General features: G+C 44.3%; 1 long non-coding RNA gene across 1 annotated transcript; it reads right to left on the reverse strand.

Moving 5' to 3' along the window:
• Window positions 1–1,163: 1,163 nt before the first annotated feature.
• Window positions 1,164–7,665, reverse strand: LOC149327033 (uncharacterized). The gene is made up of 3 exons (XR_016286488.1): window positions 7,213–7,665; window positions 6,215–6,395; window positions 1,164–2,153 (listed from the first exon to the last, which is right to left on the reverse strand). It is a non-coding gene; the product is annotated as an uncharacterized LOC149327033 (long non-coding RNA).
• Window positions 7,666–8,876: the final 1,211 nt, after the last annotated feature.

Below are 8,876 nucleotides of genomic sequence, written 5' to 3' on the forward strand. Positions count from 1 at the left end.
TTACCAACATAGTTTTATCACTTCAAAATCATTTTGTGAACACTATCCTGGAGTGCTTAAAGAATAATAGAAGCAAAATGCAAATTATTACATTTATTGTGCACAAGTGTACATACGCGCTACAACACATGCATGATGCATCAAAATATTTTATGGAGAACAATAGAGGAACAGAATATTGCCTTCGGCACGCTTCCCCTCAGTTCCCTCTGAGTAACAATGACTGACACACAGCAATTGAAAAACATAACAGGTTTTAATTCACGATGTTTCGGCTGGAGGACCAGCCTTTTTCGAGTATAGTATAGCATTCGAAACAAAAGCTGTGCGCTTCAAATGCTGTAGTACACTTGAAAACGACTGGCCCTCCAACCAAAACATCGTCAATTAAATCCCGTTAGGTTTTTCTTACATATATACGAGGTGTTTCAGGGAAGACTAAGTAATTTTCAAAAAACAGGTATTTTGAGATGAATGTATGGCTTTTTCAGCATAGTATTACCAGTGTTGGCAGGCACCAGAAAACTTGTGAAGAGTCTTACGTAATAAGCTGGTTAGCTAATTTTTATTAATGAACCTTTTCACTATCAGAAACCTTGTTAAAACATTAAGTTGGGCTAGTTGGTAACGGCTTGAAGGAATCATACTCTTAGCGGTAAGAACACACACAACACCAAGACACACACACACAGGACACCCGCTAGACTTCAACTATCTTTACTGGACACTTGTACGACATAAATATGTATCACTGAGCACACGCAGGTGCCTCGTCATCGGCATCAGGTCTAACTACGCCCTCCCCTCTCCTCCAAGGCATACGGTTGCGCCGATAAACAATCCCTTTTTCTGCCAATGCCAGGGAGGGAGTGCTTACACACATGTCACCCGCCTCTTGAATACGAAAGGCCTGGGAGCCGAGAAAAAAGAAAGAAAAATTATCGAAGTCTTTCGTATTCAAGAGGCGGGTGACATGTGTAAGCACTCCCTCCCTGGTGTTGGCAGAAAAAGAGATTGTTTATCGGCGCAACCGTATGCCTTGCAGGAGAGGGCAGGGCGTAGTTAGACCTGTTGCGGATGACGAGGCACCTGCGTGTGCTCAGTGATACATATTTATGTTGTACAAGTGTCCAGTAAAGATCGTTGAAGTCTAGCGGGTGTCCTGTGTGTGTGTGTGTCTTGGTGTTGTGTGTGTTTCTTACTGCTAAGAATATGATTCCTTCACTATCAGAGTTAGGCGTCTAGTTGCCATTAGAGATTTGTAGCAGTTACATGCACTGGAGGGGTTTCTTTCCCTGTGTGCTTTCAAAAGCGCATGTATTTTCGCACGATGCAGCCAAATTTTGTCGAGCCACAGCGGCGAAAGTAATCATGTTTTGTACATTCCAGAAACTGATATGGCTACTACGAACAACTGGCTAAAAGTCTCTAACTGCAACCAGTTGCAAACCTGTGTTAGTTAAAAAGTTAATTATCAGAAATTAGTCAACCAGCTTACTAAATACACCTCACCGGCTTTCTGGTGTCTGCTAACACTGGTAATATTATGCAGCAAAAGCCATATTTTTGAAAACTACTTATTCTTCCCTGAAACACCTGGTGCATATAAATACTGCTCACTTTCCTGTACAACACAGAAACGAAATAATTTCTTCTGTAACATGAAAGTTCCATGAGCCACATAACAAACCCGTGGAAAAAAACTGCATGCATACACACACATCTCTCCAAAACAGCTAAAAAATCACACACAGTGAAACAATGCTTACACTGTCTTAAGACCAACATTAAAGGCTGCAAACACTAGCGAATTAAAAGTCAAACAAATGCCAAACATATGCTAAATGTCCCCATGGATGTAGATATTAAGCTATGAGCTGATTTTAATAAAAATGCATCAGCACAGAAATGCTTAAGAGACTTTGTTGGTGCACTATCCTGACACTTGTCCTCAATATCAGGCAGCCTGCTTGTTGTTCATCATCATCATCAGCCTGACTATGCCCACTGCAGGGCAAAGGCCTCTCCCATGCCTCTCCAATTAACCCTGTCGTTACTTGTCTGCATCACCAGTGGAAGAGGTAGCGTCCTAGTGATGAGACGTGTGCACGAACAGGTAGCCTTCTCCATGGCAGAATGCAGCAGCAAGAGAACTGCACAAGAAAACATTCAAAGTATACAGTTATAGTAACTTCTAATAGAATCAAACACGGAGCAGCAACAATCAGTTAAATGTGCACTAAAATGCAGCACTCCGAGTGAGTTTGGTAAGGCTGCTGAGTAATAGCATAAGCAGCAGTCACAAGACTAGAACTAAATGTAATGCGTCCTTGAACAAGAAAAAGCTGTAACATGCTGTTGTGTTCAATTCTGCCCCCACATTCGAAGACTGAATGATATTCACAGGAACTGACATTAACGTGTTACACCTAATTAGGCAGGCTCGAGACAAGGCGGTAGGTGACTATAGGTTCTAGGAACAGTAGGGGAGAGATATTAGTAGAGTTCGCAGATAGAAATAGTTTACGGATTATGAATACCTTCTTCCGCAAACGAGCAAACAGGAAGTGGACGTGGAAGAGCCCCAATGGTGAGACTAAACATGAAATAGACTTCATACTGTGTGCACAACCTGGCATCGTAGAGGATGTGGAGGTCCTCAGTAAGGTCCGTTGTAGCGACCACAGAATGGTAACGTCTCGTGTTAGCTTAGATTTGAAGAGGGAACGGAGGAAACTGGTGAAGCGAAAGGCTATTAACGAGTTAGCATTAAGAGGGAAGGTAGAGGAATTCAGACTGTCGCTGCAAAACAGATTTTCCGCTTTAACTGAAGAAGACGACCGCAGTGTTGAAACAATGAATGATAATCTTACAGCTATCGTTACAGAGTGCGCCGCAGAAGTAGGTGGTAGGATGGTTCGACAGGATACCAGCAAACTATCTCAGGAGACTAAAGATCTGATTAAGAAACTCCAAAGCATGAGGACTTCTAACTCCACAGACAGGATAGAACTAGCAGATCTATCGAAGTTAATAAATAAGCGCAAGGTAGCCGACATAAGTTTAACATGGAGAAAATCGAGCATGCTCTAAGGAACGGAGGTAGCCTAAAATCAGTGAGGAGAAAACTGGGCATAGGTAAAAACCAGATGTATGCGCTAAAAGACAAACAGGGCAATGTCATCAGCAATATGGATAAGATAGTTGAATTAGCCGAAGAATTCTACACAAATCTATACAGTAGCGAATGTAATCATCAAGTTACTGAGGGAGGCAGTCAAGCACAGCAATGGGACATCCTGCCAGTAACGAAGGAGGAAGTAAAGAAAGCCTTAGGAGCAATGCAAAGAGGGAAAGCAGCTGGTGAGCATCAGGTAACAGCAGATTTGTTGAAGTATGGAGGAGAGATTGTGCTACAAAAACTAGCCACCCTGTGTACGCAGTGCCTTGTGACCTCGAGAGTACCAGAAGCTTGGAAGAACGCTAACATTATCTTAATTCATAAGAAAGGAGACGTCAAGGACTTGAAGAATTACAGACCAATCAGCTTATTGTCCGTTGCCTACAAGGTATTTACTAAGGTAATCGCTAATAGAGTCAGGAAAACCTTGGACTTTAGTCAACCAAATGATCAGGCAGGCTTTCGTAAAGGATACTCGACAATTGACCACATTCACACTACCAATCAGGTGATAGAAAAATGCGCGGAATATAACCAACCCCTATATATAGCCTTCTTTGATTACGAGAAAGCATTTGATTCAGTGGAAACCTCAGCTGTCATGCAGGCATTGCGGAATCAGGGTGTGGAAGAGTGTTATGTGAAAATATTGGAAGATATTTATAACGATTGCACAGCTACTATAGTTCTCCGTAAAGTCAGCAATAAAATTCCAATACGGAAAGGTGTCAGGCAGGGAGACATGATCTCGCCAATGCTCTTCAATGCCTGCTTACAGGAGGTATTCCGGGGACTGGAATGGGAACAGTTAGGGATAAGAGTTAATGGAGAATACCAGAGTAATTTGCGATTCGCTGATGACATTGCCTTGCTAAGCCACTCAGGACAAGCACTGCAAAGCATGATCAACCAGTTAGACAGGCAGAGCAGAACGGTGGGGCTAAGAATTAACATGCAGAAAACCAAAGTAATGTTCAACAGCCTAGCAAGGGAACAGCAGTTCGCAATTGGTAGCGAGGTGCTGGAAGTAGTAAGAGAATATGTCTACTTAGGGCAGGTAGTGACCGCAGATCCGGATCATGAGAGGGAAATAACTAGAAGAATAAGAATGGGGTGGAGCGCATATAGCAGATTCTCTCAGATCATGATTGGTAGCTTACCAATATCCCTGAAGAGAAAAGTATACAACAGCTGTATCCTACCGGTACTCACCTATGGGGCAGAAACGTGAAGGCTAACAAAGAGGGTTCAGCTTAAGTTAAGAACAACGCAGCGAGCTATGGAAAGGAAAATGATAGGTGTAACGTTAAGAGATCGGAAGAGGGCGGAGTGGGTGAGGGAACAAACGCGGGTTAATGACATCTTAGTTGAAATCAAGAAGAAGAAATGGGCTTGGGCTTGGGCAGGGCATGTAATGCGAAGGCAAGATAACCGCTGGTCCTTAAGGGTAATGGAGTGGATTCCAAGAGAAAGCAAACGCAGCAGGGGACGGCAGAAAGTTAGGTGGTCGGATGAGATTAAGAAGTTTGCGGGGATACAGTGGCGGCAAGTGACAAAGGACAGGGTTAATTGGAGAGACATGGGAGAGGCCTTTGCCCTGCAGTGGGTGTAGTCAGGCTGATGATGATGATGACCAAATTAGCTACCACGAAGAGATATTTAGCCATTCCAGTCATATGAAGATAACATGCAGGCCATAAAATATAAAAATTATTTTGTGTTTCTGATTTGTCTGCACGAAAATTCAGGCAGCTTTTGTTTTCAAAAGTGATGGCACAAAGACATTGCAATATAATGCACATGTTGCTGTGGATAATGTATCATTTGGAGCTATACCAGGTGTTAGGGGAAAATGTATGAACAAAGAGTACAAAGGTGAGCAAGTTCGTCAGGGCAAGAGTGGCACACTCTAAAGCAAATGAATCAAAATATTAAGGCACACACTGCGTCAGATACAATACTTGTAAGTAAAGCTGCATAGAACTACAAGCAATAAAAGCCTCAGAAACGTGCCCCTAAGGGAGCAGCTGGACTGGTAGTTTTTTATTTGTCCCGCAGCACATCCCTCTAGTGCTGAGGCCTGCTCATATCTGTTTAAGTTAAGAATACAAGGGAAACAAGCAAACAAGTGTTCCAAAGAAGATAAAAATGTGCACTTAGGTTGTTCTTTAGGAAATTACCTGTCACTAATTGCAGCAATAAATACCTCGAGAAAGAAAATAAGTTATTTACACAGCTTATTACAAACCTTGATGGCACGGGAGAAAGGCAACATAAATGCATCGGTTCAAGTAAAGCCAGGGGTCTTGTTAAGGTCACAGCAATATTTGTTGACTTAGGCTCAGCTAGTGTAATGCAATCAGTAACTGAACGTCGGCATGAATAAAAAAAAACAATGCACCAATACTCAATTCCAAATGCATTTCAACTGTACAGTGCAGTCAGTTGTGACAAAGGGAGTGTGAAAGAAAACCTCAGCAATGCTCATGACATCGAATAAGCACCTTTCTTCTGTACAGCTAAAATATAAGCTTTGCAGGGTTTCATGTAATGCAAGGATAACCTGGTAAGGTATCAATTATTGATGCTAGCAACAAATATGCTTCTAAAGCAGAGTGCTCCACTTCAACGCCAATATTCAATTATGCATTGCCCGTTAGGCCATGCCTATCACATCACTGGTTCACTTCAAACATGCCATACCTTGTAAGAGTAGGTACTGCTGAAGTAAACCTATAAAATTTATTTGCTGCTTTTAGACTGCTGTATAAAGGTCATGAAGCAGATAATTGTTTTAATTTGGTCTATACAGTGGTCAAGATTTCCAAGCACGAGAGGCATGAGGGAAAAAACTATAGAAAGCATTTCACACTATAACACAATGCACTTGACTAGGGGAGTGCTTTCATGACGCCCGCAATATCTTTTCCCTTTGTCTTGGTCCTCTTTTAAAAGAAAAAAAAACGAAAGAGAGAGGGAGCCTGGACCAGAAGATTTTTGGCAGGCTAAAAAAGACAAGGAAAATATACCCACTTGTCTACCTATCCTTTTACAAGTGGCACATGCTTGATATCCAGTGTCAATGGCTGATAGGCTGAACCAGCAGGTCTTGATGTCATTTGCCTCCGGTTGAGGTAGCATTGGCTCGATGACAGATGAAAGCTGGTGCAAAAGTAGCGTGATGATACCGGTGGAGCAGCTGTACAGGGCTTGACTGCGGGTGCATTTGAAGAAAGGCTGCATTAGAGCCATGCTTTCATAAACATCACAGAAGCCACATCCCATTAAAACCTCTAGCTGTTCAGTCCAATGTGTTCATGAGTGGAGGCTAATTATTAATTACCTATGCCTCCAATAGTTAGCAAAAAAAATGGTTTACAAAGCTTGTCATACGTTTCTTAAAGCTATTATTCGCGAATCACGTTATACTTTTATCGCTTCAGACTGAAAATGGGGGAATGCCATAAATGTAGTGAACGTAAAAAAATAAAATGACAACAAACCTTCCATTGTGCGATTACCTCAGATGCACTGCAATGGAATGGTTCTGCTATTTTTAATCGTCGTTTCGTTGACCAGAACTATCAAGAAACACAGCACTTGATGTGACTGCGACGTAGAACGGGCAATGCTCCTTGTCCAGTAAACACTCAGGCAGCAGAATCAAAAGACGCACGCCGCTACAAGCACTTTTCGTTCTTATGGTCTCCTTTTCACGCGCTGCTCCTGTTCAGTCGGAATAACGAATCAAGCAGCACCCCATAGTTCTCGGCGTGCAACCAAATTCTATCACATAACTCCTGCGCCGAGGAGCTGACGCAAACAGCGTAAGGCGGCGGGTTAAAAGTTGCATAGTTGGCAAGCGAGCGTGTCAGAACACCTTCTCTCTGCAAACGATCGCGTGGTGCCCGCATTTTGCACCTCACTGCGAACAAGACGTGAAGACCAACCCAAATGCATTCGCAGCCCTCAATCATACCCCCGACCACCCCCGACACATCGCAGAAGTCATTTTCCAGTTCTGTACTTACATTTGTCAACGTTCACGGCAAGCCGTTTCTTCTATCGGGCATCGGGCGCCGGCCGCTCTCGGCGTGGTTGCGTGCAGTACGTCAGAGCAGTTTTTGAGCACTGCGTGCGCGTAAGAACGTCTTCCGCAGCACTGGAGCCATCTGTCACCTTCCGAGTTCAGTCACACTACCACAACACTAACGAGGCCGCACATTTAACACAAACAAACTGAAGAAACGCACCCACATCACAACCGTCGCACCCCGCCAACAAAGAGTCGTTTCAGCGTCCTAAAAAAGATAGTGTAGCGCGCGGCCAACATGAGACTCGCAATCCGCCGCCAGCGAACGGAAAGGTGGCGCTAATGTCGCCTAACTTTACACGCGTTAAAAAAAGAATTGATAAAGCCCTTTTTGCCACAAACTTGTTGCATTAAACGACAAAATATTTTGTTTCAATTACAAAGTCAGCAAATTGGAATGATTGCGGTGAAAACATGCGACTACTCACAAGCATCTGTTTCTGGCGGCGCTGCGAACGAAAGCTTCGAAAACCGGGAAGCATGCCGGGCAGCTACAGGCGACACATCTGGGGCCAGGAAAGCCGCAGCCGCTGCACGGCTGCACCCTCTGCCTAGTTCTAAGGCTATAACTCAGCTCCCGGTAACTGCGTCGCAGAATAAGGAATGATGATGATGTTGCCAAACGCTACTGGTTTCGGTTTTTATTTTCGCATATTGTGTGGCTTAGCGTACTCTACACAGCTTGGCTCATGCGATTTAGTGTACGTGTGTGTACCTAGGGAACACGAGCGTTCGCACGCCGCTCTAGCGTGACGCGCGAAACTTTCAAGGCTGCGCTGCAGCATCGCCTCTGTTTTGTGTGTGTTTATATCACGTCATTGGACACCTTGCACGCTCTCTGCTCGAGCGAGCCCCGCCGACAGTCGCGCTACCGTAGTCTTTTTGTGTGCTTCCTTGATTGCTTTTTGCCTCTGCCTTATGCGGTCCTCGGCTCGGCCTCACGTCCGCTGATGGCAGTAAGAAAAGGCGAAGACTGAACACATGCTTTCGCGCGTCTACTCCGTATGACTACGTTAAAACCCAACACTTTATTCCAGGATTCCTTAGTCATTGCATTACGGGAAGATAGAAAATACAGCTCTCACCACGTTTTCCCTCGCCACAGCTTCGTACCGTGTTTGCGTTGAAGGAGATGCAAGTGAAGATGCGGAAGAGGCACTGCGCCTGTGTTTTAGCGGTGCTCAAAGTGGGGGCTGCTCTCACCCTAGCTTTTTCCATACTGGAAGCTCCGCTGTGGCTCAGTACTACCGAAAAATGTAACAAGTCAAGAATGAGGGCTTATAGTGCTCCAATTGCCGTGCACCTTCCTCATGCAAAGCCCTTGTTACCGCAGTTGAGTACAGCGGGCCGCTGTTACCTGTTTTGTTTCTCTATACTTCTCTTTATAGTATCGCCCGCCGAACATGAATAAAAATTAATATTGCCTTGCCTGAAATATCGCATGTACAGTCGCTGAGGAACGAAGCAACTTGAGTTCTCGAAGCTGTAAGCCTGCACACGTTACACAGAATTTACTCAGAGCGCGAAGCGGTGCGGCCCTTTTCGCGCGGGGTTTTTCAGTCCCGTGCGATCAGCCATTGCTGGTCGCTTTGAGGAGGAGGG

Source organism: Amblyomma mixtum, chromosome 10 (genome assembly GCF_055824585.1).
Source record: "Amblyomma mixtum isolate Tamu chromosome 10, ASM5582458v1, whole genome shotgun sequence".
NCBI lineage: Eukaryota > Metazoa > Arthropoda > Arachnida > Ixodida > Ixodidae > Amblyomma > Amblyomma mixtum.